A 13,316-nucleotide genomic window follows, 5' to 3' on the forward strand; every position below is an offset into this window, starting at 1 on the left:
CGGCTCCTGCTTAGCCTACTCTTTTAGATAAGCACCTGGCCAGGAGCAGATGTATTGACTGAAGAAATGGTGACCCAACATCCAAGCAGCAGTTTGTGTGCTGGGGCTTTACTTGACCGCCTCTCTTTAGGCCAGTCTGAGCTGCTATGTTCTCTACAGGAGCTGTCCCTTATAAGTCAGTCTTTTATCTATCTATCTATCATCTATATCTATCTATCATCTATCTATCTATCATCTATATCTATCTATCTATCTATCTATCTATCCATATCTATCTATCTATCATCTCTATCTATCATCTATCTATCATCTCTATCAGTCTATCTCTATCTACCTACCTACCTATCATCCATCTATCTATCTATCATCTCTGTCTATCTATCATCTCTATCTATCTATTTATCTATCTATCTATCTATCTATCATCTCTGTCTATCTATCATCTCTATCTATCTATCTATCATCTATCTACCTATCATCTATCTATCATCTATATCTATCTATCTCTATCTATCTATCTACCTACCTACCTACCTACCTATCTACCTACCTATCATCTATCTATCTATCATCTACCTACCTATCTATCTATCTATCTATCTGTCTATCTATCTATCTATCTATCTACCTATCATCTATTTGGAGGTCAAAGTAACTGGATCTGCCTGTTAAGCCCCAAAGCACCTGCCTCCCTGATGGTGACAGGTGTAACTGCCCGGCGGAAGACGGCAGCAGGTGCTGGGCAATGCCATCAGAAGAGGGCCGCGGTTCCCAAGGTGGGGAGGCTGGCACTCGCAACTCCTACCCCTTAGTAATGCCACCCGGCCGCTCTGGGGACGTCTGCAGGCACCTGGCGAGTTCCCAAGCCGGTGCCCGCAAGCTCGGCCTTGCCACTGACTCAGCGTGCCCTCCAGCCGGCTGCTGAGTCAGGCCTGCAGCTGGGGTGCCAGGCGGCTGAGAGAGCTGGCCCAGGAGCAAGCGGAGCTGGCAAGCCTGCCCTTCGGGCCAGGCTGGAGGTCGAGAGCGGCGGCTAGGAGCGAGGCGCGGAGGGGTGGGCCCTGCCGCCTGGATCCCTCCCCTCCGCTGTCTCTTGAGGCGCGACGGGCAAGGCCTCCGAGTCACAGACGACCGCACGCGGACTAGAGGTTTCTGGAGAGAGCTGGACCGCCGACCCCGGCCTCAGTTTCCCCCCCGAGCCCCGCCCGGCGGCGCGAGGGCGGGTGACGTCACGGCGCGCGGCATTGTGGGGCGGGCGCGGCGCCGGCGACGCCATTTTCGGCGGCGGAGCGGTGGCGCGAGGCTGCGGAGCGCGGGTCGGGGTGAGGATGCTGCGGGGCGGCCGCGGAGGCGCTGCTTGCTGCTGAGGCGGCTGGGCTCTGCGCGGCCTAGGCCTGTGACAGCGCGACGAGCGCGGCGCTCCCGATCGGACGGTGAGTGCGCGGCCGGGTCCCCGCCCCGCCCCGGGCTCCGAGCGGCTCGTGCGCAGCGCTCCAGACGCAGCCGCGACCCCTTCCCGCCCGCAGCCGCCAGGCTGAGGCTCCCGGTCCCTTCCCGTCCACCGCCGCATCTGCACCCGGCCCTTCCAGCCTGCGATCCTGGTCCTCCGCCCGGGCCCAGACCCCGCCCCGGCCCTCTCACCCGGGTCTGCACGCCCGGTCCCCTCCCCGCCCTGCCTGCGCCTCTCGGCGCTCGGGTCTCTGTCACCTCCGCCCGTGCGCCTGCACTCTGCGGTCCTTGTCCTCTGCCAGCCTGTGCCCATCCAGGCTGGATTTCTGTCCAGCTTGCTCCCTTGCAGGTTCGGGTCCCTTGTCACCTCTCTGAGCGCCTCTGGGATGCGGTCCTTGTCGCTGCCTACCTGCGCCCCTGGTTTGAGTTCCTGCCCTGTCTCTGTCTGCGCCCCTCCTGTGTGGGGCCTTTGTCATTTCTCTGCTTGCACATCTTGAGGCTGAAGCTCTTGCTCTCTCCCCGCAGCCCTGGTTCGGGACCTGTCCCTTCTCTGCCTGTGCCTCTCTGGGTTGAAGTCCTCATCCCTTCTCCTCCCCTGACCCTCCAGGTTCGGGGCTCAGTCCTCTCTGCCTGCACTTTAGCTCGGGTTCCTGCCCCTTGCGCTCTCCTCCGTTCCTCTCTTGTGTCCCTGAGGCTTCTGTCCCATCTGTGTTCGGAGCCCCGCCCTGACTCAGGCCCAGGGGTGGGGGCGGCCTTTCCATGGCAGCTGTGGGCTTAGGGTCCCAAAGCCTCGCTGCTGAGGTCCCAGGGAGGCGGCGGCGGCGGCGGGGTGTGTGTTAGGGGTCAGCCGGCTGGCTTTGTCTTAGGCCACCCCGCCCTTCCAGCCCCCACCTCTCCTCGGCACCGCCCTGGGCGGCGTGCTGTCATACTGTGGTCCGTGGCCCGGGGCCAGCCAGTCTCTTTCAGTGGCCTCTCCCCGGCGACCTGAACGTGCCCAGCCTGGAGTGCTTTTCCTTGTTACGTGTGGAGCCCCTTCCCCATAAAAAAAATTAAAGCGTTAAAAAAGTAATATTAGTGTGTGATGGAGTGGATGGCATTATAACGAAGTTTGCAGATCATTTCCAGGTGTATTGTGATGGAATTGTTACTGCCTACTAGCGTTTTATTATTTAAACAGGTTGGGAATTTACATATTAAGTGGTGATCTGGTGTACTTGTAAAAATGATGTCTTAAGAGAGGCCGGGGAGGTGGTGGTGAAAACCTTTGATCCCAGCGGGGGATCTCCAGAGCGAGTCCCAGGGCAGTCAGGGCTACACAGAAAAACAGGATTTGGGGGAAGATTGAGAACAAAAAATTTTATATGCCATTTAAACTGCTATGTAGAGGAGTAGTTGCATTTTCGATTCTTTGCGTTGCTTAAATTCCAAGGCTTTTTATACAGCATGACTAAGCCTTAGATCAGAATTAGCCTGGAATTCATTCTAATAGGACTGTGAAAACACCATTAGGAAATTGAACCAACCCTTGAGTCTCCTAAATCTGCTACAGTTAGTGATCTTTCATGGACTGCCCACTAGCCCAGTTGTAGGAAATTTGACTTCCTGTTCTGTGTCTAAGTATTTGTAAGAATGCAATGATTCTATTTAAGATTTCAGAGAGTGTAGCTGTGTGGGAGGGTGGGCCCCCTCCAGATCATCAGAGGATGTATCCTGTTGCAGGCCAGCCTTGGCCCTGTAGTTGAACCAGGAGGGGTGGGACCTGGTGCTGACCCTCCAACATGTTCACCTTGCTTGGCCGTGCATGGTAAAAGCAAACACCTGGCAGGGGGTGACAGCAGGAGGGTGTCTCAGCACCCTCAACAAAACCGGGAAGAGTGTAGACATCAATGGAATGTGGACAGGGAATTTTTCAATGCAAAGATGGAAGAGGTGAGGTACACATGCCTTAAATAATCCAAAGTAAAGTCTTTGAGGCTGGAGATGTTGCTCAATGGTAGGGTACTAGCCTAGCATTCAAAAGGTCCTGTTTCCTCAGTGCAAAAACAAACAAATGAAGTACTGCCCACAATTTAAATGTTTATATTTTTAAAAGTTAATGCATTCTTGGGACTAGAGTGTTGGCTCCATTGTTAAGAGCAATTACTGTTCTTTTAGAGGGACCCGGGTTTGGTTCCCAACACCCAGATCAGGTGGGTTATAACTGTCTCTAACTCCAGTTCCAGGCAACCCAAGACTCTTCTTACCTCTGGTGCACAAAAAAATAATGCAGGTGTGCACATAAATAATAAATCTTAAAAAGTAAACGTTTTAAAGCATGTATTTTTAGATGGGGAAAAAATGAAAGTCTCTAAAGGGCCATAAACAATCTTTAGACATGATTGACATAAAACAATTAGCAAGCAAAGTCAGAAGTGACAGAAATGACGACCATCCTGAGCAAGACAGTGCCAAGTTTCAGAGTGTAGAGTGACGTGTTAAAAACTAGGCATGCTGACACAGGCTCTGGAGGGTGAGACAGAGTTTTCTAGGCCACCTTGGGCTGCATAGCAAGATCCTGCCTCAAACAAAGTAAAAAAAAGAATAAAGCTATCCGATGGAGATTGTGGAAGCAGGGGCTTGAGGGACTGTTGACCGATGAAAATCCACTGCACAGTATTAGGGATCCTGGCAAGGACAGTTCCCGAAGAGGTTAGACCCAGCATGAGCGGTGAGGAAGTTCTTCCGGACACGCAAGGGCAGGTGCAGATTGGCCTCGTGTGGTGCTGATGGGAGGAAATAAGGCCGGAGAGTGGGCTGTGGTTGAGGCTTGTCGCAGTGGGGTGGGGGAGGGCAAGGTGAGGCAGGAAATGCGCGTGCAGTGGTAGGAGGTGCCAGGGAAGGCTGTTCCTGCTCTGAGGTTGGAGGAGGGTGAGAGGAGCCAGGTGGCATGGAGGAGGTGAGGGTGGTGTGGGTGCTGCCGACAGGTGAGCGTCCTGGGAGGGTCCACCCTGGTTTGGGAGTGATTTCCGACAGCAGCTGGAGCTGCAGAGGAGCAGCTGTCAGTGGGACCAAGAATGCAGTAGTCGGCCTTGGGGAGGGGAGGGGCCAGAGGGGAGGGTGACAAGACTCCAGCACTGCCTTAGAGTGGGCCTGTGTAGACCATGGCCAGTGTGGCCAGTGGACCATGTCAGTCAGCTACTAAAGTTCCAGCGTGTCCCCACCCTGCCCCAGCTCTGGCTGCTTTGACTCCACTAAAGCACAGCCAGGTACCTGCTGTGCTGAGTTATAAGCCATGGTTCTGCCCCATCCTGCCTGACTTCTCTTGGGAGTACTTCCCTACTGAAATCACTGTTTTGTCTTATCATTCTTTTTTTTTTTTTCTCTCTCTTCTGTTTTTTGAGACAGGGTTTCTCTGTGGAGCCTGTCCTGGAACTCACGCTGTAGCCCAGGCTAGCCTTGAATTCACAGAGTTCCGCCTGCTTCTGCCTCCCAAGTGCTGGGATTAAAGGCATGCGCCACCACTGCGCGGCCTTATCATTCTTAAAAATAGTTTATTTTTGTTTGCATTGGTGTTTTGCCTGCTTGTATGTCTGTACAAGGGTGTCAGATCTTGTAATTACAGACAGTTGTGAGCTGCCATGTGGGTGCTGGGAATTGAACCCAGGTCCTCTAGAAGAGCAGTCTGCTTTTAACCACTGAGCCATCTCTAGCCCTGTTTTATCATTTTTTAACAAAAGGCTAATTTGTTTTTATGTGTTTGAGTGTTTGCCTGTGTGTCTGTATGTGCACTGCATGCATGCCTGGTGCCTGAGGCAACCAGAAAAGGACACGGGATCCCCTGGAACTGGAGTTACCAATGCTTGTGAGCAGCAAATGCTCGTAACTGCTGAGTTGTCTCTCCACTCCCTGATCATCATTTTCTTGTTTATGTCTGTCTGCTCATGCATTGCTCATCTCCATGAGGGTGGGATCTCATCCTTGTCCTCCTTCCTGCCAATGCTGCTGCACCCTCAGCACTTACTGCGCTTGTTGAAAGATTGCGTTAGAATAGCTCCTTTGCTTTGGGTGACTCACTGGATGGTGACAACCAGTTAGGGAGAATGGGGAGAGGACAAGATGATGTTTACTTTTGGATTTGATAAATTCCAGGTGCTTGTGGGAGGCCCCATGGACTAGCTCAGGATACAGGTCTGAAGTGAAGACCAAGATGAGCCTGGGGATGGTGATCTGAGACCTAAGGGGAGCACTCAAGAGCAGTCGGACTGAAAGACCCTCTGGATTTGGAGGTTACTGCTGATTATTCAGGTCTTCGCTGGAGCTCCCTGCTCCTCCCCTTCCCTCTGCCTTCTTGCTGTCAGGGCATCCTTACCCCTGTAGCTTCCTAATGAGGGCTGGGCATGATGGCACACGCCTTTAATCCCAGCACTCGGGAGGCAGAGGCAGGAGGATCTCTCTGAGTTCCAGGACAGCCTGGTCTCCAGAGTGAGTTCCAGGACAGCTGGAGGACTATATGTAGAGAGATTTTATTTAAAAGCAAAGGAACAAACAAACAAGAAAACAAACTAGTTAGTACTCATGGACCAGAATGCACTGTGGTCCAGGGTGTGGTGTCACACCCACACTTCCCGCCCTTAGGATCGCAAGGGAGAGGACTAGCCTGGCTTACATGGCAAGGCTCTGTCTCAAAGACTGAGGATGCCTGGGTGTGTAGTTCAGTAGTAGAATTATGGCCTAGTATGTATGAAGCCTAGGTTCAGTCTCCAGCATGCCACTCTAAAAACATCAAAAAAAAAAAAAAAAGTAAGTCTAAAAATTGAATTGTGGTTTTGTTTTTACTAATATTTGGAGGTAGATAAAATTATTTGTTTTTTTAATTTATAAAATGAATAACAATGGAATAAACTTTTAAAGGGAATTTTATATGTATGTAAATTAAATGATTTATTTGGTTCTAAAATATTCCCATTATTTCAGGGTTCTTTTGTTTGTTTGTTTTAAGACAGGGTATCAGTATGTGGCCCTGGGTGGCCTACAACTCAGTTATGCAGCCGAGGCTGCCCTAGAACTCACAGATCTTCCTGCCTCTGCCTCTTGAGTGCTGGAATTGACGGTGTGTGCCACCAGGCTGGCCTCTCATTACCCCAGTTTAAGCCATGGGTTGTCTGCTGCCTCCCACTGCCTGGTGTGGACACTCCATCTGCAAGGTCCTGCAATGTACTGTCACTGTTCCTACGCTGTTCCTGGTCAGGTGCTCGTGTGGACCCTCTGTCCTTCTGGCACAGGAGTGCAGGATTACTAGAGAGCAGGGTATGGGCAGTTCCATCACTGCTTCCAAGTCAGCCTTGAACCTCATTGTGCTCAGTCACAGCCTCACGTGTCACCTTTAGCCTACAGTGTTTTTTTTTTGTTTGTTTGTTTTTATCTGTTTTACTGTCAGCCTTTTTTCGAGACAGGGTCTCACCGTGTAGCCTTGGCTGTGCTAGAACTCACTGAACTCAGAGATCCACCTGCCTCTTCCTCCCAAGTGCTGGGATTAAAGGCTCTCCTAACATTCTTAAAAGAGTTACCATTCAGCCGACTGCAGTTGTAAGGATGTTCCTGTTGTGTATCTCTGGAACTTTTCCTTTTGCTTTCTGTGGCTCTGACTTCCTTAGCTGGTAGGAGTGGTTCGTTTCACTCAGTAATATGTTTTCAAGGTTCATTCAGAGGATTCCCCCCCTTCCCCCATAGAGTCTCTGTGTAGCCCTGGCTGTTCTAGAACACACTCTTGTAGACCAGGCTAGCCTCAAACTCACAGAGCTCTGCCTGCCTCTGCCGCCTGAGTGCTAGGATTAAAGTCATGTACCACCATGCCTTGCAAAAACTTTTTTTTTAAAAAAGATTTATTTATTAATTATGTATACAATGTTCTGCCTGTGTGTATACCTGCAGGCCAGAAGAGGGCACCAGATCTCATTATTGATGGTTGTGAGCCACCATGTGGGTGCTGGGAATTGGACTCAGGACCTTGGGAAGAACAGCCAGTGCTCTTAACTTCTGAGCCATCTCTCCAGCCCCCCTTTTTAAATTTTTTTTAAAATTTATTTTTGGGTTTTTTCAAGACAGGATTTCTCTGTAGCTTTGGAGGCTGTCCTGAGACTAGCTTGTAGACTAGGCTGGCCTTGAACTCACAGAGATCCATCTGCCTCCTGAGGTGCTGGGATTACAGGCGTGTGCCGCCGCCGCCACCACCACCACCACCACCACCACCACCACCACCACCACCACCACCAGGCTCCTTTTTTTTTTTTTTCCAATTAAAATATAATTGCAATTGTATCATTCTCTTCCTTCCCTTTCCTCCCTTGAGCCTTTCCTATGCACCTCCCCATGGCTGTCAAATCCATAGCTTCTATTTCTTTAATGTGTGAATGTATTCCTAAATATATAAATAAAACCTAATTAGTCCATATACTGCTACTTGTATGTATATGATTTCGTTGCTGACTACTTGTTATTGGATAATCAATAGGTTGTTTTTGTTTTGTTTTTTTTTTTTTTTTTTTTGGTTTTTTTGAGACAAGGTCTCACTATGCAGCTCTGGCTGTACTGGAATTCATTATGTAGATCTGGCTGGCCTTGAACACACAGAGAGTCACCCACCTCTGCCTCCCAGTGCTGGGGTTAAAGGCTTGAGCCACCATACCTGGCTTTTTTCTTTTTTCTTTTTTTTTTCCCCTTTTGCTTTTTTACAGAGTCTTTCTTAACTTTATTTTCAATTTTTGTGTGTCTTTCACATCATGCATCTTAATCCCATTCATCCTGTCCCCTTGCATCTACCCTCTGCTTCTGCAACCTCTCTCCCCAAATAGAACAAAATAAATTGAAGATAAAAAAGGAAGTAAGGGAAAATCTCGTCATGAAAGTTGCAGTGTGACACCACCCTACCCCAACATCCACCCAGTTTGATCTGCTGGAGCCCTCTGGGGTGGGATGGGGGACACACTATGGTCCTTCGGACCCAGGGCTCCAGGATCTCTGTGACTGTGACAGGACAACAAGAGGATGCCCAGGAAGAGTCCCAATGAGGACCCAGTGTTGATCTTGTAGCAGAGACCTGGGGCCTGGAACCCCACCAGGGGTTCCTTTGAATGAACACCTATACAGGGTCTCTTTATGTAGTTCTAGCTGTCAGAGACAGGCTGGCCTTGAACTCAGAGATCTACCTGCCTCTGCCTCCCAGGTGCTGGGACTAAAGGTATGTAGCACTGTGTCTATACAAAAACCCCAGAAGGCAAACAGATGATCCTTTTGTACCAGTCTGTGCTGTTAGCATGTAAACACAATCATAATGGCTTCTGTTTATACACTCTTCACTTTATAGGTTTTTGTGTATTTTTGGTCAGCATGAATTCCTGGAGAGAGGGGGGGATAGAGAGAGAGAGAGAGGATATATATAGAGAGAATATGAATGTGTGTTTGTGACAATTCTCATGTAACCCAGGCTGCCTTTTAATTGCTGTGTAGCCAAGAATGATCTTGAACTTCTGGTCTTTCTTCCTTTACCACCCAAGTACTGGGGCTACAGGCCTGTCACCTCACCCGTTTTATACAGTGGTATGAACCCAGGCACCCAGGCAAGCAGCTCTATCTACTAAGCTCCTTCAGTTCACTGTTATGATTGAAGTTTAGGAGAGGAGATTAAAGGATTAGGTTAGATTAGATTAGAGAAAGAGGTTAGATAGAGGAACTGCTGTCTGTGAGGGCTAGGAAGGGACCTGCAGGGTTCTTCTGGTGGTCCTCTGGGATGAAGGTGGAGCACTCTTGCCTCTATAGTCCTTAGGGATTGGTTGATTGATTTATTTTTTTAAAAAGATTTATTTATTTATTATGTATACTGTGTTCTGCCTACATGCCAGAAGGCATCAGATCTCATTACAGATGGCTGTGAACCACCATGTGGGCGCTGGGAATTGAACTCAGGACCTCTGGAAGAACAGCCAGTGCTTTTAACCGCTGAGCCATCTCTCCAGCCTGGTTGATTTATTTTTAGCCATGCTGAGGGTGAACTCAGGACTTTAGGTGTGCTTCACCACTGAGCTCCATTCCTAGTGCTGTGGTGAGTCTTAAGGAAGAGTAGGCAGCTGGTTGTGGCGGTACGTGCACATGAGGAGGGATGCTGAAGAGGCATTCCGGAGGACCGTCCAGGTGAGGCCAGCCTAGGCTGGCTACCCTTAAAAAAAGAAATGCTGGGCAGTGGTTGCACATGCCTTTGATCCCAGTGCTCGGGAGATACTGTACATGTATGTGTATTGCTTAGACATACACAGATACATATACACAGGCAAAATACTATTACACATAAAATCAAAATAAGTAGATCTCTAAAAACTGTAAGCCAGGCAGTGGTGTCGCATGCTTTAATCCCAGCACTAGGGAGGCAGATCTCTGAGTTCGAGGCCAGCCTGGTCTACAGAGAGTTCCAGGACAGCCAGGACTACACAGAGAAATCCTGTCTTGAAAAACAAAGCTTTGTGTGTTCCTTACTTACCCCTGTCCTCTTGCCTCACCAAACTCCTCATGCTACATTTCCTTACACGTCTTGCCCATTTTCAAGTTGTATTTTCAATTTATCCTTTGACATTTCTTGATATTGTTTTGAGATACAGTCTTGCTACGTAGCCATTGTTGGCCTTGAACTCAGTGTATCACCTAATTGTCTTGTTGCTTTTTTATAGACGAGCATATTTCTCTGTAGGAATGGATCACATTTTGTTTGCCTGTTTATTGATGAACACTGAGTTGTTTCCCACATCTGCTGTTAGGAGTTGTGCGTTTATTTTTGATCTGCCCAGCACTTGCTTTATGTTTTGGAGCAGCTGTGTGCAGCTTTTTTTGTGTGGACACAGTTTTCAGCTCTGTCGGGTATATCAGATGGGCTTGCCAGGTCTTTGTTTAATTTTGTAATTTTGACACTTACCTCATCCACAGCACACTGTAATCTAGTTCTAACTGGGTATTTGTTTCTTTGAACACACAGCATGGGCTGCTCCCTGCAGACTACCCTCCAACTTGTGTCTGATACTGTCTGTGTGTACTGTGTCTAGAACAATGGGCTGTTTATGAGCTCACCATCTCTTGGGTAGGTACTCCTAATGTCTGGTGGGTCCACCGGACACATACAGAGCTCTTGGGAACATCTCCCATGAAGTGTGCTCCTATCGACTTGGGCAAGAGCCTCCATGCTCTGCCATCGCCCTGTCCAGAGCATGCCTGTCCCCTCACTGTGTTTGCTGGGCCTTACCCAATCTCCAGGAACTGCAGGCCTCTTGGGTATCATTTCCTTGCTGCCCTTGGCTGTGTACTCACTCAGACCTGGTCACTTTTCTACCACATTCTCCCTCTCTTTAGTTGAGATGCCAATCACATTACCTAAAACTCTCCACTTTAAAGACAAGTCCAATATCTGAATTAAGCTCCTAAAACGCAAAGGTATGATCCCAATGCTTGGGAAGCTGAGGCATCAGGAAGACTACCATGACAGCATAGTGGATTTCAGTCCTCTAGGCTACAGAGAGAGATGCTCTCTCAAAAGGAGTGGGGGCGGGGCTCAAAGTGCAGCTCTGTTGGTAGAATACTTGCCTAGCCTGCATGAAGCCCTGGGATCAATCCTAGCCCCTCACAAACTGGGTGTGGGGATACCCACCTGTAACCCTATCACTCCAGAGGTAGGAGGATCAGCAATCTAAGACCAGGGCTAGGCAAGATGGCTCACCTAATAAAAGTGCTTGCCTGAAAACCTGAAGTGTGAGTCCTGCAACCAATGGTAGAAGGTAGGAGAGAACCAACTCTGGCAGTTGTCCTCTGGCCTGTGTGTGTGTGTGTGTGTGTGTGTGTGTGTGTGTGTGTGTGTGTAAAGAAGTTCACAGTCATCCTTAGCTGGGTAAAGTTGGAGTCCAGCATGGGCTATATAGTTTTTGGAGCATTTTCATATTTACATTTTATGACAATAATAAATCTGCAGGTCATTTCACGTGGTCCCCACTTACAGTGAACAGCTGAGACAAGCTGACATGACCTCAAGTCACAACAGAAAAGACAAGAGTCTGAGCTTCCTCCACTCTGACTAAAGCTTCTCAGCATGCTTCACTGAACACACACCCAGTACGTTAACACACACTTCATGCTGCTTACTGTTTTCCAACAGGTGGGGACCAACATCTAACTGGCTAGTCTAGACCTACAGGCTTCTTTTAAACCCTTAGATACAGAAAGGACCCAGCTGCCATAATAAAAATAGACTACTGTAACACTGGACCAAGAATAGAACTTCTGAACACACTGAATTCTTTTATCAGACAAAAGTGATGTGTGGACCTGGGGAGGCGGCTCAGTAGACATTGTAGTTGTTTTGAGTCTACTTCCCAGTGTTTCAGGCTGGGAAGAGAATGATGCCCCGAGGCTCCAACAGCACTCAGCAGTTGCTAGTGCTGGTCTTGCATGGTCTTGCAGTAGTTTCTTTGTGCATGGAACATACTTCATGCACTCTTCTGGCTGGTTCCTTGTGCAGACCCACCTGCAAGAGCTTGCAGGGTGTGACTTGGAAGATGTGGGTACCATGGTTTATAGTCTTACAAGTGGAGTGTTGGAGTACCTTAGCCTTCTAGAGAGTTTGTCTTGCATAAAGCAGCTGGTTCCACCTTTAAGTGGGAACCCATTGCTTCTGAGACCTTCAGTGGGATGTGGTATAAATCCTATTTCCTGAGCTGGTTATGGTGGTGCACCCTTTAATACCAGCACTTGAGAGTTAGAGGCAGGCAGATCTCTGTGTGAGGTCAAGGCCAGCCTGGTCTATATAGAGAGTTCTAGGGTAGCCAGGGCTACATGGTGAGATCCAGTCTCAAAACAAGGGCAGTGATATTGGTGAAATTATTAAGGCCACTCCACGTAGTTAAAAGGGAGGTTTATTTTGTGGGGTAACTTACAAATGAAGGGATAGGTTGTAGGGTCTGGCAAAGGTGTGGTGCAGTCTGGTGGTGTTCTCTGGAGAACTCTGCTTGGTTTACCTCCTGCGTCCACAGTCTCAGAACCAAGAGAGAGAGAGCTCCTCTCAATCCTGGGTCTTCCGCTTCCTCCTCCACCCCGCCTTGTGGGCGTGGCCATTACTGAAGCCTCAGTGGGGGTTGGAACTTCCAGGCCAATGCTGGGATGGCTACCCACTACACAGTGAGATGGCTCAGCAGGTAAAGGTGTCTACTGCTAACCCTGACAATCAGAGTTTGAATCCTGGGATCTACATGGTAGCAGATGAGAACTGATTCCTGTAGGTGGTCCTCTGTGTGTCCACACACATGCACACATACAAAACAAATAAAATGTGATAAAACAAAAATCATGTGTCCTCAGAAGTATGTGCAGTTTCTCTATTTTAGGCTTTTTTTCAAGAAAAAAAATTTTTTTAAAGAAGCAAAGTTAAAAAAAAAAAAAAGCTTTTCTGTAAGTTTAGGGATTGAGGGAGACACACTTTGGAGAAGAGTAGTGAGTGCTGGAGAGGTGGTTCAGTGGTTAGAGCACTGTGGCTTTTCCAGAGGACCCTGGTTTGATTCCGAATACCCCTCTGTGGCTAACAACCATCTCCACTCCAGTTCTAGGGGATTAGCTACCCAATTCTGGCCTCCAAGGATGTGGCATGTGTGTGGTGCACAGACATATTAGAGACAAAATACCCATATACATAAAGAGAAAAAAAAACCCAAAACAAGCAAAGGGCAGTAAAACATACCCAAGGGGAGCTGTGGGCTTCTTTAGAGAAGATTACATCATTGGGATCTTGGAAGCTCATTTAATGGAAGACAAAATCTTGAGTTAAAGGATATGCAAGCAGGGATCCCAGGAATGGGTTGGGATCACCC

The 13,316-nt window shown here is 48.7% G+C and overlaps 1 protein-coding gene across 16 annotated transcripts in view; it reads left to right on the plus strand.

Moving 5' to 3' along the window:
• The first annotated feature begins 1,243 nt into the window (after positions 1-1,243).
• The window catches only part of Klc1 (kinesin light chain 1), a 54,142-nt gene continuing 42,069 nt past the window's right edge, over positions 1,244-13,316 (plus strand). For 6 of the 16 annotated variants that reach the window (XM_036206099.1, XM_036206100.1, XM_036206097.1 and 3 more), the window contains exon 1: positions 1,259-1,430. The gene's annotated coding sequence lies outside the window, so the exon portion shown is untranslated. Of the gene's footprint in view, positions 1,431-13,316 lie in introns of all 16 variants that reach the window. The other 10 variants (XM_036206108.1, XM_036206102.1, XM_036206107.1 and 7 more) reach the window with 2 other exon arrangements.

The sequence above is a fragment of the Onychomys torridus genome, chromosome 14, assembly GCF_903995425.1.
Source record: "Onychomys torridus chromosome 14, mOncTor1.1, whole genome shotgun sequence".
In the NCBI taxonomy this organism is placed as follows: Eukaryota; Metazoa; Chordata; class Mammalia; order Rodentia; family Cricetidae; genus Onychomys; species Onychomys torridus.